At 60.4% G+C, this 7,836-nt stretch overlaps 1 long non-coding RNA gene across 1 annotated transcript; it reads left to right on the top strand.

The window, feature by feature from the left end:
- Window positions 1-6,334: 6,334 nt before the first annotated feature.
- Window positions 6,335-7,331, top strand: LOC309545477. The gene is made up of 3 exons (XR_014224896.1): window positions 6,335-6,514; window positions 7,036-7,094; window positions 7,151-7,331. It is a non-coding gene; the product is annotated as an uncharacterized lncRNA (long non-coding RNA).
- The last annotated feature ends 505 nt before the right edge of the window (window positions 7,332-7,836 follow it).

Raw genomic sequence — 7,836 nt, 5'->3', positions numbered from 1 at the left:
CCTTTTTGCAGAACTGCAGTGAAGCTGAGAAGATTGTTTGAAGGATGGCGGCCAGAAACGGGAAGATTCCAAAGAGATCCCTGGATGGGTGACAGTGCGGAAGAATGGTGGTCAGAAGAAGGGAGGGAAGAAGATGACAGCTGAGAGATCGGGAAACCCTCTCCTACCTCCCTTTCTCTCACTCCTCTCTATCCTCCTCTGCGTCGGTTCTGGCTCAGTCCCATGCTCCTCTGGGTCTGTTCTGGGTCAGTCCCATGCTCCTCTGGGTCTGTTCTGGCTCAGTTCCATGCTCCTCTGGGTCTGTTCTGGCTCAGTCCGATGCTCCTCTGGGTCGGTTCTGGCTCAGTCCCATGCTCCTCTGAGTCGGTTCTGGCTCAGTCCCGGCTCAGTCCCATGCTCCTCTGGGTCGGTTCTGGCTCAGTCCCATGCTCCTCCTGGGTCGGTTCTGGCTCAGTCCCATGCTCCTCCTAGGTTGGTTCTGGCTCAGTCCCATGCTCCTCCTGGGTCGGTTCTGGCTCAGTCCCATGCTCCTCCTGGGTCGGTTCTGGCTCAGTCCCATGCTCCTCCTGGGTCAGATCTGGCTCAGTCCCATGCTCCTCCTGGGTCGGTTCTGGCTCAGTCCCATGCTCCTCCTAGGTTGGTTCTGGCTCAGTCCCATGCTCCTCCTGGGTCGGTTCTGGCTCAGTCCCATGCTCCTCCTGGGTCGGTTCTGGCTCAGTCCCATGCTCCTCCTGGATCGGTTCTGGCTCAGTCCCATGCTCCTTCTGGGTCGATTCTGGCTCAGTCCCACGCTCCTCCTGGGTCGGTTCTGGCTCAGTCCCACGCTCCTCCTGGCTCAGTCCCATGCTCTTCTGGCTCAGTCCCATACTCTTCTGGCTCAGTCCCATACTCTTCTGGCTCAGTCCCATGCTCCTCTGGGTCGGTTCTGGCTCAGTCCTATGCTCCTCTGGGTCGGTTCTGGCTCAGTCCCATGCTCTTCTGGCTCAGTCCCATGCTCTTCTGACTCAGTCCCATGCTCTTCTGGCTCAGTCCCATGCTCTTCTGTCTCAGTCCCATTCTCTTCTGGCTCAGTCCCATGCTCTTCTGGGTCTGTCCTGGCTCAGTCCCATGCTCCTCCTGGGTCGGTTCTGGCTCAGTCCCATGCTCTTCTGGCTCAGTCCCATGCTCTTCTGGCTCAGTCCCATGCTCCTCCTGGGTCTGTTCTGGCTCAGTCCCATGCTCCTCCTGGGTCTGTTCTGGCTCAGTCCCATGCTCCTTTGGGTCGGTTCTGGCTCAGTCCCATGCTCCTCTGGGTCGGTTCTGGCTCAGTGCCATGCTCCTCTGGGTCTGTCCTGGCTCAGTGCCATGCTCCTCCTTAGTCTGTCCTGGCTCACTGCCATGCTCCTCCTGGGTCTGTCCTGGCTCAGTGCCATGCTCCTCCTAGGTCTGTCCTGGCTCAGTCCCATGCTCCTCCTGGGTCTGTTCTGGCTCAGTCCCATGCTCCTCTTGGGTCTGTTCTGGCTCAGTCCCATGCTCCTCCTGGGTCTGTTCTGGCTCAGTCCCATGCTCCTCCTGGGTCTGTTCTGGCTCAGTCCCATGCTCCTCCCGGGTCTGTTCTGGCTCAGTCCCATGCTCCTCCTGGGTCTGTTCTGGCTCAGTCCCATGCTCCCCCTGGGTCTGTTCTGGCTCAGTCACATGCTCCTCTGGGTCTGTTCTGGCTCAGTCCCATGCTCCTCCTGGGTCGGTTCTGGCTCAGTCCCATGCTCTTCTGGCTCAGTCCCATGCTCTTCTGGCTCAGTCCCATGCTCTTCTGGCTCAGTCCCATGCTCCTCTGGGTCGGTCCTGGCTCAGTCCCATGCTCCTCCTGGGTCGGTTCTGGCTCAGTCCCATGCTCCTCTTGGGTCGGTCCTGGCTCAGTCCCATGCTCCTCCTGGGTCGGTCCTGGCTCAGTCCCATGCTCCTCTTGGGTCGGTTCTGGCTCAGTCCCATGCTCCTCTTGGGTCGGTTCTGGCTCAGTCCCATGCTCCTCCTGGGTCGGTTCTGGCTCAGTCCCATGCTCCTCCTGGGTCGGTTCTGGCTCAGTTCCATGCTCCTCCTGGGTCGGTTCTGGCTCAGTCCCATGCTCCTCCTGGGTCGGTTCTGGCTCAGTCCCATGCTCCTCCTGGGTCGGTTCTGGCTCAGTCCCATGCTCCTCTGGGTCGGTTCTGTCTCAGTCCTATGCTCCTCTGGGTCGGTTCTGGCTCAGTCCCATGCTCTTCTGGCTCAGTCCCATGCTCCTCCTGGGTCGGTTCTGGCTCAGTCCCATGCTCTTCTGGCTCAGTCCCATGCTCTTCTGGCGGTCGGTCCTGGCTCAGTCCCATGCTCCTCCTGGGTCGGTCCTGGCTCAGTCCCATGCTCCTCCTGGGTCGGTCCTGGCTCAGTCCCATGCTCCTCCTGGGTCGGTCCTGGCTCAGTCCCATGCTCCTCCTGGGTCGGTTCTGGCTCAGTCCCATGCTCCTCCTGGGTCGGTTCTGGCTCAGTCCCATGCTCCTCCTGGGTCGGTTCTGGCTCAGTCCCATTCTCCTCCTGGGTCTGTTCTGGCTCAGTCCCATGCTCCTCCTGGGTCGGTTCTGGCTCAGTCCCATGCTCCTCTGGGTCTGTTCTGGCTCAGTCCCATGCTCCTCTGGGTCTGTTCTGGCTCAGTCCCATGCTCCTCCTGGGTCTGTTCTGGCTCAGTCCCATGCTCCTCCTGGGTCTGTTCTGGCTCAGTCCCATGCTCCTCTGGGTCTGTTCTGGCTCAGTCCCATGCTCCTCTGGGTCTGTTCTGGCTCAGTCCCATGCTCCTCTGGGTCTGTTCTGGCTCAGTCCCATGCTCCTCTGGGTCTGTTCTGGCTCAGTCCCATGCTCCTCTGGGTCTGTTCTGGCTCAGTCCCATGCTCCTCTGGGTTTGTCCTGGCTCCTCTGGGTCTGTCCTGGCTCAGTCCCATGCTCCTCCTGGGTCTGTCCTGGCTCAGACCCATGCTCCTCCTGGGTCTGTCCTGGCTCAGTCCCATGCTCCTACTGGGTCTGTTCTGGCTCAGTCCCATGCTCCTCCTGGGTCTGTTCTGGCTCAGTTCCATGCTCCTCCTGGGTCTGTTCTGGCTCAGTCCCATGCTCCTCCTGGGTATGTTCTGGCTCAGTCCCATGATCCTCCTGGGTCTGTTCTGGCTCAGTCCCATGCTCCTCCTGGGTCTGTTCTGGCTCAGTCCCATGCTCCTCCTGGGTCTGTCCTGGCTCAGTCCCATGCTCCTCCTGGGTCTGTCCTGGCTCAGTCCCATGCTCCTCCTGGGTCTGTTCTGGCTCAGTCCCATGCTCCTCCTGGGTCGGTTCTGGCTCAGTCCCATGCTCCTGGGTCGGTTCTGGCTCAGTCCCATGCTCCTCTGGGTCGGTTCTGGCTCAGTCCCATGCTCCTCCTGGGTCGGTTCTGGCTCAGTCCCATGCTCCTCCTGGGTCGGTTCTGGCTCAGTCCCATGCTCCTCCTGGGTCGGTTCTGGCTCAGTCCCATGCTCTTCTGGCTCAGTCCCATGCTCTTCTGGCTCAGTCCCATGCTCTTCTGGCTCAGTCCCATACTCCTCCTGGGTCGGTTCTGGCTAAGTCCCATGCTCCTCCTGGGTCGGTTCTGGCTCAGTCCCATGCTCCTCTTGGGTCGGTGCTGGCTCAGTCACATGCTCCTCCTGGGTCGGTTCTGGCTCAGTCCCATGCTCCTCCTGGGGCGGTTCTGGCTCAGTCCCATGCTCCTCCTGGGTCGGTTCTGGCTCAGACCCATGCTCCTGGGTCGGTTCTGGCTCAGTCCCATGCTCCTCTGGGTCGGTTCTGGCTCAGTCCCATGCTCCTCCTGGGTCGGTTCTGGCTCAGTCCCATGCTCCTCCTGGGTCGGTTCTGGCTCAGACCCATGCTCCTGGGTCGGTTCTGGCTCAGTCCCATGCTCCTCTGGGTCGGTTCTGGCTCAGTCCCATGCTCCTCCTGGGTCGGTTCTGGCTCAGTCCCATGCTCCTCCTGGGTCGGTTCTGGCTCAGTCCCATGCTCTTCTGGCTCAGTCCCATGCTCTTCTGGCTCAGTCCCATGCTCCTCCTGGGTCTGTTCTGGCTCAGTCCCTTGCTCCTCCTGGGTCGGTTCTGGCTCAGTCCCATGCTCCTCCTGGGTCGGTTCTGGCTCAGTCCCATGCTCCTCCTGGGTCTGTCCTGGCTCAGTCCCATGCTCCTACTGGGTCTGTCCTGGCTCAGTCCCATGCTCCTACTGGGTCTGTTCTGGCTCAGTCCCATGCTCCTCCTGGGTCGGTTCTGGCTCAGTCCCATGCTCCTCCTGGCTCTGTTCTGGCTCAGTCCCATGCTCCTCCTGGGTCGGTTCTGGCTCAGTCCCATGCTCCTCCTGGGTCTGTTCTGGCTCAGTCCCATGCCCCCCTTGGGTCTGTTCTGGCTCAGTCCCATGCTCCTCCTGGGTCGGTTCTGGCTCAGTCCCATGCTCCTCCTGGGTCTGTTCTGGCTCAGTCCCATGCTCCTTCTGGGTCTGTTCTGGCTCAGTCCCATGCTCCTCCTGGGTCTGTTCTGGCTCAGTCCTATGCTCCTCCTGGGTCGGTTCTGGCTCAGTCCCATGCTCCTCCTGGGTCGGTTCTGGCTCAGTCCCATGCTCTTCTGGCTCAGTCCCATGCGCCTCTGGGTCGGTCCTGGCTCAGTCCCATGCTCCTCTTGGGTCGGTCCTGGCTCAGTCCCATGCTCCTCCTGGGTCGGTCCTGGCTCAGTCCCATGCTCCTCCTGGGTCGGTTCTGGCTCAGTCCCATGCTCCTCCTGGGTCGGTTCTGGCTCAGTCCCATGCTCCTCCTGGGTCGGTTCTGGCTCAGTCCCATGCTTCTCCTGGGTCGGTTCTGGCTCATGCCCATGCTCCTCCTGGGTCGGTTCTGGCTCAGTCCCATGCTCCTCCTGGGTCGGTTCTGGCTCAGTCCCATGCTCTTCTGGCTCAGTCCCATGCTCTTCTGGCTCAGTCCCATGCTCCTCCTGGGTCGGTTCTGGCTCAGTCCCATGCTCTTCTGGCTCAGTCCCATGCTCTTCTGGCTCAGTCCCATGCTCTTCTGGCTCAGTCCCATGCTTCTCCTGGGTCGGTTCTGGCTCATGCCCATGCTCCTCCTGGGTCGGTTCTGGCTCAGTCCCATGCTCCTCCTGGGTCGGTTCTGGCTCAGTCCCATGCTCTTCTGGCTCAGTCCCATTCTCTTCTGGCTCAGTCCCATGCTCCTCCTGGGTCGGTTCTGGCTCAGTCCCATGCTCCTCCTGGGTCGGTTCTGGCTCAGTCCCATGCTCTTCTGGCTCAGTCCCATGCTCTTCTGGCTCAGTCCCATGCTCTTTTGGCTCAGTCCCATGCTCCTCTGGGTCTGTCCTGGCTCAGTCCCATGCTCCTCCTGGGTCGGTTCTGGCTCAGTCCCATGCTCCTCTGGGTCTGTCCTGGCTCAGTGCCATGCTCCTTCTGGGTCTGTCCTGTGTCTTCTTCTCCAACCCCCCATCATCCAGCATGTGGCTCAGTCCCATGCTCCTCCTGGGTCGGTTCTGGCTCAGTCCCATGCTCTTCTGGGTCGGTTCTAGCTCAGTCCCATGCACCTCCTGGGTCGGTTCTGGCTCAGTCCCATGCTCTTCTGGCTCAGTCCCATGCTCTTCTGGCTCAGTCCCATGCTCCTCTGGGTCGGTCCTGGCTCAGTCCCATGCTCCTCCTGGGTCGGTTCTGGCTCAGTCCCATGCTCCTCTTGGGTCGGTCCTGGCTCAGTCCCATGCTCCTCTTGGGTCGGTGCTGGCTCAGTCCCGTGCTCCTCTTGGGTCGGTTCTGGCTCAGTCCCATGCTCCTCCTGGGTCGGTTCTGGCTCAGTCCCATGCTCCTCCTGGGTCGGTTCTGGCTCAGTCCCATGCTCCTCCTGGGTCGGTTCTGGCTCAGTCCCATGCTCCTCCTGGGTCGGTTCTGGCTTAGTCCCATGCTCCTCCTGGGTCGGTTCTGGCTCAGTCCCATGCTCCTCTGGGTCTGTTCTGGCTCAGTCCCATGCTCCTCCTGGGTCTGTTCTGGCTCAGTCCCATGCTCCTCCTGGGTCTGTCCTGGCTCAGTCCCATGCTCCTCCTAGGTCTGTCCTGGCTCAGTCCCATGCTCCTACTGGGTCTGTTCTGGCTCAGTCCCATGCTCCTCCTGGGTCTGTTCTGGCTCAGTCCCATGCTCCTCCTGGGTCTGTTCTGGCTCAGTCCCATGCTCCTCCTGGGTCTGTTCTGGCTCAGTCCCATGCTCCTCCTGGGTCTCTTCTGGCTCAGTCCCATGCTCCTCCTGGGTCTGTTCTGGCTCAGTCCCATGCTCCTCCTGGGTCTGTTCTGGCTCAGTCCCATGCTCCTCTGGGTCAGTTCTGGCTCAGTCCCATGCTCCTCTGTCTATCCTTTACGTCACAGTGCTATTTCCCCCTGGGGCTGGTGCTATTTATGCTCATCCTGTAGTATTGATGGGGAACTTGCCGGCAGCTGGGGGCCGGGACTTGGGGGTTGAGGGGTAGGATATAGAGGTTGGTGGGGGGTGAGGGGTGGGATATAGAGGTTGGTGGGGGTTGAGGGGTGGGATATAGAGGTTGGTGGGTGGTGAGGGGTGGGATATAGAGGTTGGTGGGGGTTGAGGGGTGGGATATAGAGGTTGGTGGGGGGTGAGGGGTGGGATATAGAGGTTGGTGGGGGTTGAGGGGCGGGATATAGAGGTTGGTGGGGGTTGAGGGGCGGGATATAGAGGTTGGTGGGGGTTGAGGGGCGGGATATAGAGTTTGGTGGGGGTTGAGGGTGGGATATAGAGGTTGGTGGGGGTTGAGGAGTGGGATATAGAGGTTGGTGGAGGGGTGGGATATAGAGGTTGGTGGGGGTTGAGGGGTGGGATATAGAGGTTGGTGGGGGTTGAGGGGTGCAATATAGAGGTTGGTGGGGGTTGAGGAGTGGGATATAGAGGTTGGTGGGGGTTGAGGAGTGGGATATAGAGGTTGGTGGGGGGTGGAGGGGTGGGATATAGAGGTTGGTGGGGGTTGAGGGGTGGGATATAGAGGTTGGTGGGCCAGGTTGGGACTATGTTGGTGCACCTGTTTGTTGAGAAGTGATCACTCAGTCATTGGATGGAGCGATCACGTGGTAAAGGGCTACTGTCATTGGCCCTTTACCAGAACCGGCAGGAAGGGCGATTCTGGGAGGACATCCCTGTACACCCTCCCAGAATAAGCGGACAGCTTTGTAGCCATCATTGGGCTATGCCCCGTTCGGCACATGGTGAATTCTCATAGTCTTAGTTATGTGATACCCGGGAGGCGGGGCTTTGCATTACCTATGTTTCACAGTATTTGGCCAAAGTCGGGTGGGTGGGGGGAGAAGGAGACACCTGCACCTGCTATGTTATTCTATGGCAGGGTCAGAGCCTGTGTCTCCTTTTCCCACCCCCGCATCATCCAGCCTGTGTATCCCCACCCCCCCCCCCCCCATCATCCAGCCTGTATCTCCTTCTACCCCCCATCATCCAGCCTGTGTCTCCCCCCCCCCCCCATCATCCAGCCTGTGTCTTCTTCTCCAACCCCCCATCATCCAGCATGTGTCTCCTTCTCCCACCCCCCATCATCCAGCCTGTGTGTCCTCCCCCCCATCACCCAGCCTGTGTCTCCCCCCCCCATCATCCGGCCTGTTTATCCTTCTCCTACCCATAATCCAGCCTGTGTCTCCTTCTCCCACCCCCCCATCATCCAGCCTGTGTCTCCTTCTCCCCCCACCCACCCTCCCATCATCCAGCCTGTGTCTCCTTCTCCCCCCATCATCCAGCCTGTGTCTCCTTCTCCCCCCACCCACCCCCCCATCATCCAGC

The sequence above is a fragment of the Pelophylax lessonae genome (genome assembly GCF_965119305.1).
Source record: "Pelophylax lessonae genome assembly, chromosome: 2".
Lineage (NCBI taxonomy): Eukaryota > Metazoa > Chordata > Amphibia > Anura > Ranidae > Pelophylax > Pelophylax lessonae.
Note: the sequence above shows the minus strand (reverse complement) of the source record. Positions and strands in the feature narration are given on the sequence as shown.